The sequence below is a fragment of the Pongo abelii genome, chromosome 16, assembly GCF_028885655.2.
Source record: "Pongo abelii isolate AG06213 chromosome 16, NHGRI_mPonAbe1-v2.0_pri, whole genome shotgun sequence".
Classification (NCBI taxonomy): Eukaryota; Metazoa; Chordata; class Mammalia; order Primates; family Hominidae; genus Pongo; species Pongo abelii.
In genome coordinates this window covers 13,494,322-13,504,384 of record NC_072001.2, presented here as the reverse complement: position 1 = coordinate 13,504,384, position 10,063 = coordinate 13,494,322, and the positions used below count along the sequence as shown (strand labels likewise).

General features: G+C 36.3%; 1 pseudogene; it reads right to left on the bottom strand.

Annotated features, from left to right (window-relative positions):
* Window positions 1-5,744: 5,744 nt before the first annotated feature.
* On the bottom strand, window positions 5,745-7,716 carry LOC112129108 (zinc finger protein 519-like; annotated as a pseudogene).
* Window positions 7,717-10,063: the final 2,347 nt, after the last annotated feature.

The following is a 10,063-nucleotide window of genomic DNA, read 5'->3' as shown; positions in this document are numbered from 1 at the left end:
ACAAAGGTTCAACAAAAGATTTAAGCAGATGAAAGACACAATCAGCAAGCTTGAGGTCACTTCAATTCGTATTATCCCAACTAGCAGAAATAAAAAATAATGAATAAAGACAAACAGAGCCTAAGATAACAATGGGATACTATAAAATGTGCCATTACAAGCATTATGAAAACTCCTGAAAGAAGGGAGAAAGATAAAATGGGGCAGAAAGAACATCTGAAGAAATAATGGCTAAAAAGTTCCCAAGCATGATGAAATACATGAATCTACACATTCCAAAATCTCATTGAATTCAAAGTAGTATAAACTCAAAGAACTCTACACCAAGACAAATTACAATAAAACTTTCAAAAGCTAAAGAGACAACTTTGAAGAAAGTTATGGAGAAAAGACTACTATTTGCAATGCATCTACACTGACATTAACAACTCACTAAAAACTACACAGTCCAGAATATAATTTCTCACTAAAAACTATGGAGTCCGGAATATGATAGGACAATATATTTAAAGTGTAGAAAGAAAAAAAAAAGCCAACAAAGGACTCTATTTTCAGCAAAATTGCTCTTCAAAGATGAAGGACATCTTTGAAGACCTTTGAAGACACCAAGAGCTATATAGATCAAAACAAATTGAACAGCTTGTCACTAGTAGACCTGGTCTGCATTAAATGACAAAGGTTATCTTTTGGGTTGAAATGAAAAGACAAACTAGGTAATAATGCAAGGCCATATGAAAAAATAAAGAATGCCAGTAAAAATGAGTACATGGCAAAATATAAATGCCACTATTAAAGAATATTTTGTAACTTTTATTTTATCTATTGTTCTTTTTTACATATAATTTAAAATACTAATGCATAAAATAATTATAAATCTTTGTTAATGTCATACAATGCATAAAGATGTAATATGTGACAAAACAACATAACATTGGAGGAGCAGATCTCTATTGAAACAGCTTTTAAAATAAAACTGAATTATGGGTGGTATTAATTTAAAGTACAGTTACATGGTGATGAGATTAATTGTCATCCTTAAGGTAGCCACTAAAAATATAACTAAAGAAAGAAGTGAAAGAGGAAATGAGAAGGGAATCAAAACTGTTTTGGAAAAATACTAGAACATTAAAGATGTCAGTAATATAGGAATTAATTAACAAAAATATACAAGACTTTAGAAAACAACTAGAAAAATGGCAGAAGTGTGCCCTTCCTTATAAATAGTTTAAATAGAAATTAACATCTACAATTCCAATGCAAAGATTGGCAGATGGTTTAAAAACAAACAAAAACATGAACTAACTTTATGTTATCTACAGGAGAATCTCTTTAGTTCTAAACTCACAAATAGGTTGAAAGTGAAAGGATGGGTAAAAAGATTTCACAAAAATAGTAAGCAAAATAAGCTGGGGTGGTTACACTTAGACAAGATAGGCATTAAGACAACATTGTTATAATTAATCGACATAGGAAATTTTATAAATGTTAAAAAATTATAAATCTATCAAGAAGATAAAATAGTTTTAAATATGCATGTACCTAACAAAGACCCCAATATATGAAGCACAAAATGACAGAATGGTAGAAGTAGAAAATTCTCAGTGTGAACTGTTGACTTTAATATACCAACTAGACCTAACGGACAAATTCAGAAACACCTAATCAAAAACCTTGAAATGAGCAAAAATTGATTGCATTTTCAGATTGTTTGTTTTCAGCAAGCAATTTAACCACCTTGCTATTTTATGGCATGCTTATTTTTTTAAAAAAATTATGATGAAATATGCATAACATCATACTCAATTCAATGTTTCCGGTATATTTATAATTATGCAACTATAGCCATGGTATAACTTTAAAATATTTCCACTATCAGGACTAGACAATCATTACTCTACTGATTTGCCTTTTGTGGACATTCCGTTTTATTACCTTTATTGTTTGGTTTGGTTTCATTTTTTAGATGGAGTCTCTGTCATGCAGGCTTGAGTGCAGTGGTGCGATCTCAGCTCACTGCAACCTCTGCCTGCCTCGCGGGTTCAACAGATTCTCCTGACTCAGCTTCCTGAGTAGCTGGGATTACAGGCGCCCGCCACTGCACCTGGCTAATTTTGTGTTTTTAGTAGACTTGGTTTCACCATGTTGGCCAGGCTGCTCTCGAACTCCTAACCTCAGGCAATCCACCTGCCTCAGCCTCCCAAAGTGCTGGAATTAAACGTGTGAGCCACCATGCCCGGCCTGTTTTTATTACCTGTTTTAACTATGTTATTGTGGTATGATTACTATTTTGTATAAATGGAATGATACACTGCATTATGTTTTGTGTCTGGTTTATTTCACTTAACATAATGCAGGTGAGGTCAGTTATGTCATTTTTTTTTTACTTTTTTTTGTATATTTTAGAAAATGCATTTAGAAGAGAATAAAAAACTTTTAAAATAACTTCCATATTTCTCAATGTTGTGCATTTTTTTCAAAAAATAAGCAAATATTTTATTTTTTTGGTTTCTTTGAGACAGATCTTATTCTATCACCATGGCTGGAGGGAAGTAACATGATCATGGCTCACTGCAGATTCTACCTCCTAGGCTCAAGAAGTCTTCCCACCTCAGTCTACCAAGTATCTGGGACCACAGCTGCACACCACCATGCCCAACTAATTTTTAAATTTTGTGTGTAGATGGGATCTCACTATGTTGCATGGGCCTGTCTCAAACTCCTGAGCTCATGAGATTCTCCTGCCTAGGCCTCCCAAAGTGCTGGGATTACAGGTGTGAGCCACCACACCCAGCCTATTTTTTTCTAAAGACAGGGTCTCACTCTGTCCTCGGCTCAAGTGCTGTGGCGTAATCATAGCTCAATGCAGCCTCAATGTACTGAGCTCAAGTGATCCTCCCTCATTGACCCAAAGTGCTGGGATTATAGGCATCAGCCACCATGTCCAGCCTGAAACAATATTTTAATTAAACATTAAGAAAAATAGAAGAAATAAGATCTAGTGTTTCGTAACACAATAGGACAACTATAGTTAACCGTAATTTATTGTATAAAAGATAGAATATTCATAATGTTCTTAACATAAAGAAATGATAAATGTTTGAGGTGATAAATATTCCAAAACCCTGATTTGATCATTACAGATTGTATACTTGTAGTAAAAAGATCACATATACCCCATAAATATGTAAAATTATATATCCATAAAATCTAAAATAAATGAGCAAAATAAAAATAAAAAAGAGCAAAAAACCATTTGGAAAGTACATAGAAAAAAAGAATGTTGAATCACTTACAAAACAGAACCTCAGAGAGTCTAACAAAAGTGTAGTTTGAGTCAACATTTTCTTTTTTAAATTTCTTCTTATACTTTACATTTCAATGTACAGGGACATGACAGCTGCAGCAGAGGTGTGAAGTTGGAGGAGTCTTCAGGAAAAGTAGAGAGATTCTGTGTAGTACTCTGGCAGGGTTTTTTTGTTACTGTTATTTAGTTTTTATTTTATAATTTAAATTCTTGTGCATGTGAGAATATTGTATTCTGAATTTGAGGAATTTTTTTCCTAACATCTTTGTGGATGCACAAGGCCTTTTGTCAGATCTTGTGAAACAGCACAAGTAACAACCATTTTCAATTTTGCCCTCATATGTCTCCCTATGCTGCAGAAAGATGTTTCTGCATTGGGTGGCCATATGATAGAGTTCTGGTCAACAAGATTTAGAGAGAAGTGCCCAGAAAGAATGGCCTTCTCTGAATTAAAAACAATGGCTTCCAATCTAATTTCCTAGGATCTATCAGCTGCACATTTCCTCCCTTTTGCTGTTTGCAATGTGGTTTGAGAAAATGGAAACAAACTGGTATCCCATAAAATCACTGCACTATTTCATTAGTCCTGGGATGCTAATTATTTACCTTGTACATTAGAAAAAATACGGCCGGGCACAGTGGCTCACGCCTGTAATCCCAGCACTTTGGGAGGCCGAGGCAGGTGGATCACGAGGTCGGGAGATCAAGACCATCCTGGTGAACACGGTGAAAACCCATCTCTACTAAAAATACAAAAAAAAATTAGCCGGGCGTGATGGCGGGCACCTGTAGTCCCAGCTACTCAGGAGGCTGAGGCAGGAGAATGGCATGAACCCAGGGGGCAGAGCTTGCAGTGAGCTGAGATCGTGCCACTGCACTCCAGCCTGGGAGACAGCAAGACTCAATCTCAAAAAAAAAGAAAAAATACACATATTATTTCTGATACTATACAACAGTCTTTTCTTGGTATAGCTAAACATAAACTAATAGCTACAGAATGAGATGTATTATTATGTTTGTGTTTATTATAATGTCCCAATAGTTACAAAAAATATTTTAAAATATAAATACAATGTATGAAATCAATAACTTGTTAGAGTAACAAATAATAACTTATGGAATCAACATTCTCCAAATTATATTTTTACCACTAAGGGTAAAAAATGCTAAAAATAGCATTGATCTAGATAACCCAATAGTGTATCATTACCATTTACTACCTGGAATCTTGAGCAAGGTGGAATAAGTTAACATTTTTGTCAGGATAAGACATTATTCAATAAACAACAGTGTTAACAAATTAAAATACATTCCATTTTATTCTTAAGAACAAATTAAGTTTACACAGACTGAATAAACCATTTCAAAATCCACTGTTTTCTCAATCATCAAAATATAGACTGCAAACATTCAAGAAGCATTCTTATTCTGATACCACGACCTATGTAAAAAAATGCGGTCTCTATTTTCTTAAACTGAGCCTAAGTATTTAGAGAACTGAATAATCCATGTTCTACCAGAGAGAAGTTATTTGAATCATTCTCTGATATTTTTGATATTTCTGTATTAATATAGTTATCACAGTAGTTAATATTCAGGACATCTAACTTGCTACTATGAAGATACATCAGAATATTAACGGGCTAGCAAGACTTCTTCTTTAATGGGTAGTTGGTAAAACTATTTATATCTAAAATTCAGAGTGTTTCTGTCTCACACTTCAGTGCAGAACAATAATATTCTGAACACCTAACTCATACATGACTTAACACTGTTGTAAGTCAAACAAAAAGAGCAACTCTATTTAGCTTACATCATACATCCTATATGCCAATGCCCTTAGTCTTCCATGGGAGACTTTATGTGGATGATTGCTACCTAATATAGAAGGGACTCTCATGTCAGAGACAGCAACAATCAACCACAGTGGGAAAAAAAGGTAATCTGAATTTAATTACATCAACAATACTTTCTCAATCTCGAATACTGTGATTATGAAAATAAGTGAACATTGAATATAATTATGCCTGTCCAATGTCGTCACTCTTTTTAAACATACAATTTAATTATCTAATTGGGTTTGAAATATTTGTTATAATAAACACACTAATTCAGAGTCGTTTACAAAAGTGTTAGTACCTTAGTTCTTTCTAAGGTGATAGTTCTGATTTTTATTTAGACTTTATTTTTATTAAATACTTTCTCACATTTATTGTACCTATAAAGTTTCTTTCTAGCATAAACTCTGATGTTATCTAAGGTATATGTTTTGAGTAAGGCCCTTTTACATTTATTACATTTGTATGTGCTCTCTGCTATGGGAATTCTTTGTCAAGTAAGATTTACACAATAGCTAAAGGCTTTGCTAACTGCTTTACATTTGTACAAATGTTTTTTAGTATAATGTGGTGTTTTCTAAGGTATTTATTTTGGATCAAGATGTTTCAAAAATCATTACCCATATGGGATTTCTAACCAGTATTAATTTCCTAATGTTGAGAAAGGTGTGAGCACCAGTTTAGGGTTTTGGCACATTCTTTACACTTCAAGGGTTTCTATCTGGTATGAATTATTTGATGTTGAGTAAGGGTTGAGCGTCTGTTAAAAGCTTTGCCACATTCTTCACATTTGAAAGGTTTCTCTCCAGTATGAATTCCCTGATGTTGAGAAAGGTGTGAGCTCCTGGTAAAAGCTTTGCCACATTCTTTATATTTGAAGAATTTCTCTCCAGTGTGGATTCTCTGATGTTGAGTAAGGTGTGAGCCCTAGATAAAAGCTTTGCCGCATTCTTTACATTTGAAAGACTTCTCTCCAGTATGGATTCTCTGATGTCGAGTAAGGTTTGAGCCCCTGTTAAAGGCTTTGCCACATTCTTTATATTTGAAGTGTTTCTCTCCAGTATGGATTCTCTGATGTTGAGTAAGGTGTGAAGCTCTGTTAAAAGCTTTGCCACATTTTTTGACACTTTAAAGGTTTCTCTCCACTATGAATTCTCTGATGCTGAGTAATGTATGAGCTTCTATTAAAGGCTTTGCCACATTCTTTACATTTGAAGGCTTTCTCTCCAGTATGGATTCTCTGATGTTGAGTAAGGTATGAGCCTCTGTTAAAAGCTTTGCCACATTCCTTACACTTGACAGGTTTCTTTCCAGTATGGATTCTCTGATGTTGAGCAAGGTGTGAGCTCTTCTTAAAGGCTTTGTCACATTTTTCACATTTGTAAGGTTTCTCTCCAGTATGAATTTTCTGATGTCCAAGATGTAAGCCCCGGTAAAAGCTTTGCCACATTCTTTACATTTCACTGATTTATCTCCAGTGTTAATTATCTTATGTCTCTTCAGATGTGACTGACTAAAGACTATTATACATTTTTTATTACATCTTTGTGAGCTCTCTCCAATATAAGTTCTTCGATGTTGAGTAAGTTTTGAGGATGGGTCAGAAGTTTCACCACATTCATTAGGGCTGTAAGGCTTTTCTTGAATATGGATACTTTGAGGATTGATAAAACACTTTCTCACATTCATTACATTTGTAATAGTTTTCTAGAAAATGAGTATTCTGATGTTTACTAATATTTGAGTCATGGTTAAAATTTATCTGATTTTTATTACAAAAGACAGATTCCAAAAATTGATGTTGATATTTACTCACAGGAATACACGGTTCTGTAGGAGTAGGTGGCAGAAACTGAGTCTTCTTGTGAAATATTCTATGTTCTTCATCTCCTTTCACAGTTAAATTTTTGTTATGAGAAGTTGTCAAATATTGGCTACATAAATTATAACTTTTTTTTTGTCTTTCACCTATACTTTCCCAGTTTTTCCAAAAGCATAAATTTTCAAGGTCACAGCTCCCATATCTTCCCAGTGTTGCTTTTTTGAATGACTCTTCTATGCCTTGCTCTGGTAAAATGCCTTGGTTGTAATAAGAATACATAGCTCAAAGTAGTAAAAATAACTAATTATTCTACATACTGAATTCAGCTGAATATACTTTACAAATCTAATATGAAATTTTACCAAGCTGAGAACATGAGCACAATGCCATAGTAGAAAACCAACAGAGGACAGAGCAAGGTGGCTAAATAGAAGGCTCCAGTGATCATTTCCCCTGCAAGGACACCAATATAACAACTATCTATTAAAAAACAAACAAACAAAAACCTTCATAAGAATAAAGGCGAGCACTCACAGTACTGGTTTTAACCCTGCAGTACTCAAAGAGGCACTAAAACAGGGTAGGAAAGACAGTCTTGAATCACTAATGCCACTCCTCACTCATGCCCTGGCAGTAGTCACATGCTATGTAGACAGAATCTGTACACTTGGGAGAGGGAGAGCACTGGGATTGTGAGCATTGAATTCAGTGCTGCCCTATCATAGCAGAAAGCAAAACTGGAATGAACTCAGCTGATGCCTGCCCACAGAGGGTGTGTTTCAACTGGCCCTGGACAGAGGGGAATCACCCCTCCCAGTGATTGGAACTTGAGTTCTGGCAAGCTTCACTGCCATAGTCTAAAATGCTCTGGGGCCCTAAACAAACTTAAAAGCAGTCTAGGTCACAGGGACAGCAACTCCCAGGTGAGATGTCATGCTGAACTGGGCTTAGAGCCAGTGGACTTGGGGGACATATTACCTACTAAGATACAAGCTGGGGCAGCTAAGAGAGTTCTTATACCACCCCTCCTCCAAACTGAGGCTGCACAGCTCACAGATTCAAGAAACCACTTCCATCTACTTAAGAAGACAGAAAGAGTAAACAGGACTTTGTCTTGTATTTTGGATACCAGCAAGGCCACCAGTCAGAGTTATGAAACACCCTTTTCAGCCACGAGCTCCTAATTAAAATTTCTAGGTACATACTGGACCATAAGGAAATCTGCTGCCTTGAATGAAGAAATCCAGTACTGACAAGACCCATCAACTGCTAAGTAAAGAGCCCTCGGCCTGGAATAACCTGCAGTGATAACCAGGTAGTTTGCTGTGAGCTTTCATGGAGACTCTGAGGCTTGCTAGAATCAGGTGAGACTTGGCACATTCACAACTGTGGTGGCTACAGGGAGACACTGAAAAAGGTAGAGGAAAAACTAGAGAACTTGATCTTGCAACTTAGGTCCCAGCATGGCCAAAGAGAGAAGAGCACCAAGTGGGCTCTTGGGGTCCCTTATTCCAGGCCTTGGCACTTGGATGGCACTTCTGGACCTGCACTGGGACAGAAGGGACACCACTGACCAAAAGGATGAGTACCAGGCCAAGCATCGTTCACTATAAGTGAACTAAAGAGCCTTGAACCTTAAGAGAACATTGGTGGAAGCCTGGCAGTATTCCCCCATGGGCCTGCAGTGATGGCAGCAATAGGATAAGGCCCCTCTGCCTGTTGAGTAAGGAGGGAAAAGTGGGAAGAACCGAATTTCACGGTTTAATTGCTAGCTCTATCACAGTACAATAGAACACAAAGTAGACTCCTAAGGTTGTTGACTCCAGCCCCTGGCTCCTGGATGGCACCACTGGGCTTGCCCAGAACCTGTGGAACTCACTACTCTGAAGGAAAGGATACAAACCTGGCTGGCTTACCACCTACAGATTATAAAGCCCCAGGACCTTGAGCAATTACTGGTGGTACCAGGTAGGGTTACAGCTCACCATGGGTGTGATCAAGTGCTGTGCTGGTTTCAGGTCTGACCCACTGCAGTCCTACTGATAGCAACAGAAGACAAACTCCTAGGCAGACAGGGATGGGTCATTGGTGAAACTCGACCTTCAAGGAAACAGTCTAAAAAGCCTGAAAACTGATCTACCAGTTCCAGAAAGAATTCATGCACTAGAGTGAGAACTTCCATCCCTGTCTAACCTGCTCTCTATTGGTTCTTTGAGAATGATGCCTTTTAACCAATTGAATAGTGTTTTTTCCAAGCCCATCCATGAACCAATCAGCATGCATTCTCCTATTCTAAACCCATAAAAATCCCAGACTCAGCCTCACAGATGGCTAGCTACCTACTTTCAGGTCCCCTCTTGCTGCTGATAGCAAGACCAGAAAACAAATAACAAAATGGCAAGAGTAAGTCTTTATATAATCAATAAAAACACTGAATGTAAATGGACTAAATTCTCCAATCAAAAGACGCAGAGTGGCTAAATGGATACAAAAATTAAGACCCAGTGATTTGTTGCCTACAAGAAACACACTTCACCTATAAACACATAGATTAAAAAGATTTTTAAAAATTCCATGTCAAAGAAAACAAACAAAAAAAGCAGTAGTTGCTACACTTATGTCAGACAAAATAGATTTCAAGACAAAACTATAAGAAGAGACAAAGATGGTCACTCTATAATAATAATGAGGTTATTTCAGCATGAGGATGTAAGAATGTCACATACATATGCATCCAACACTGAAGTACTCAGATATATTAAGCCAGTATTATTAGAGCTAAAGAGAGAGACAGGCTCCAATATAATAATACCTGGAGAATGCAACATCACACTTTCAGCATTGGATAAATCTTCCAGACAGAAAACCAACAAAGAAACCTCAGGCCTAATCTGCACTATAAACCAAATGGACATAATGGATATTTACAGAACATTTTATCCAATGGCTTCAGAATACACATTTTGCTCTGCAGTGCATGAATCATTCTCATGGATAGACCATATGTTAGGTCACAAAACAAGTCTTAACACATTTTAAAAATTAAAATAATATCAAGCATCTTTTCTGACTACAATAAAAAAACCTAGAAATCAATAA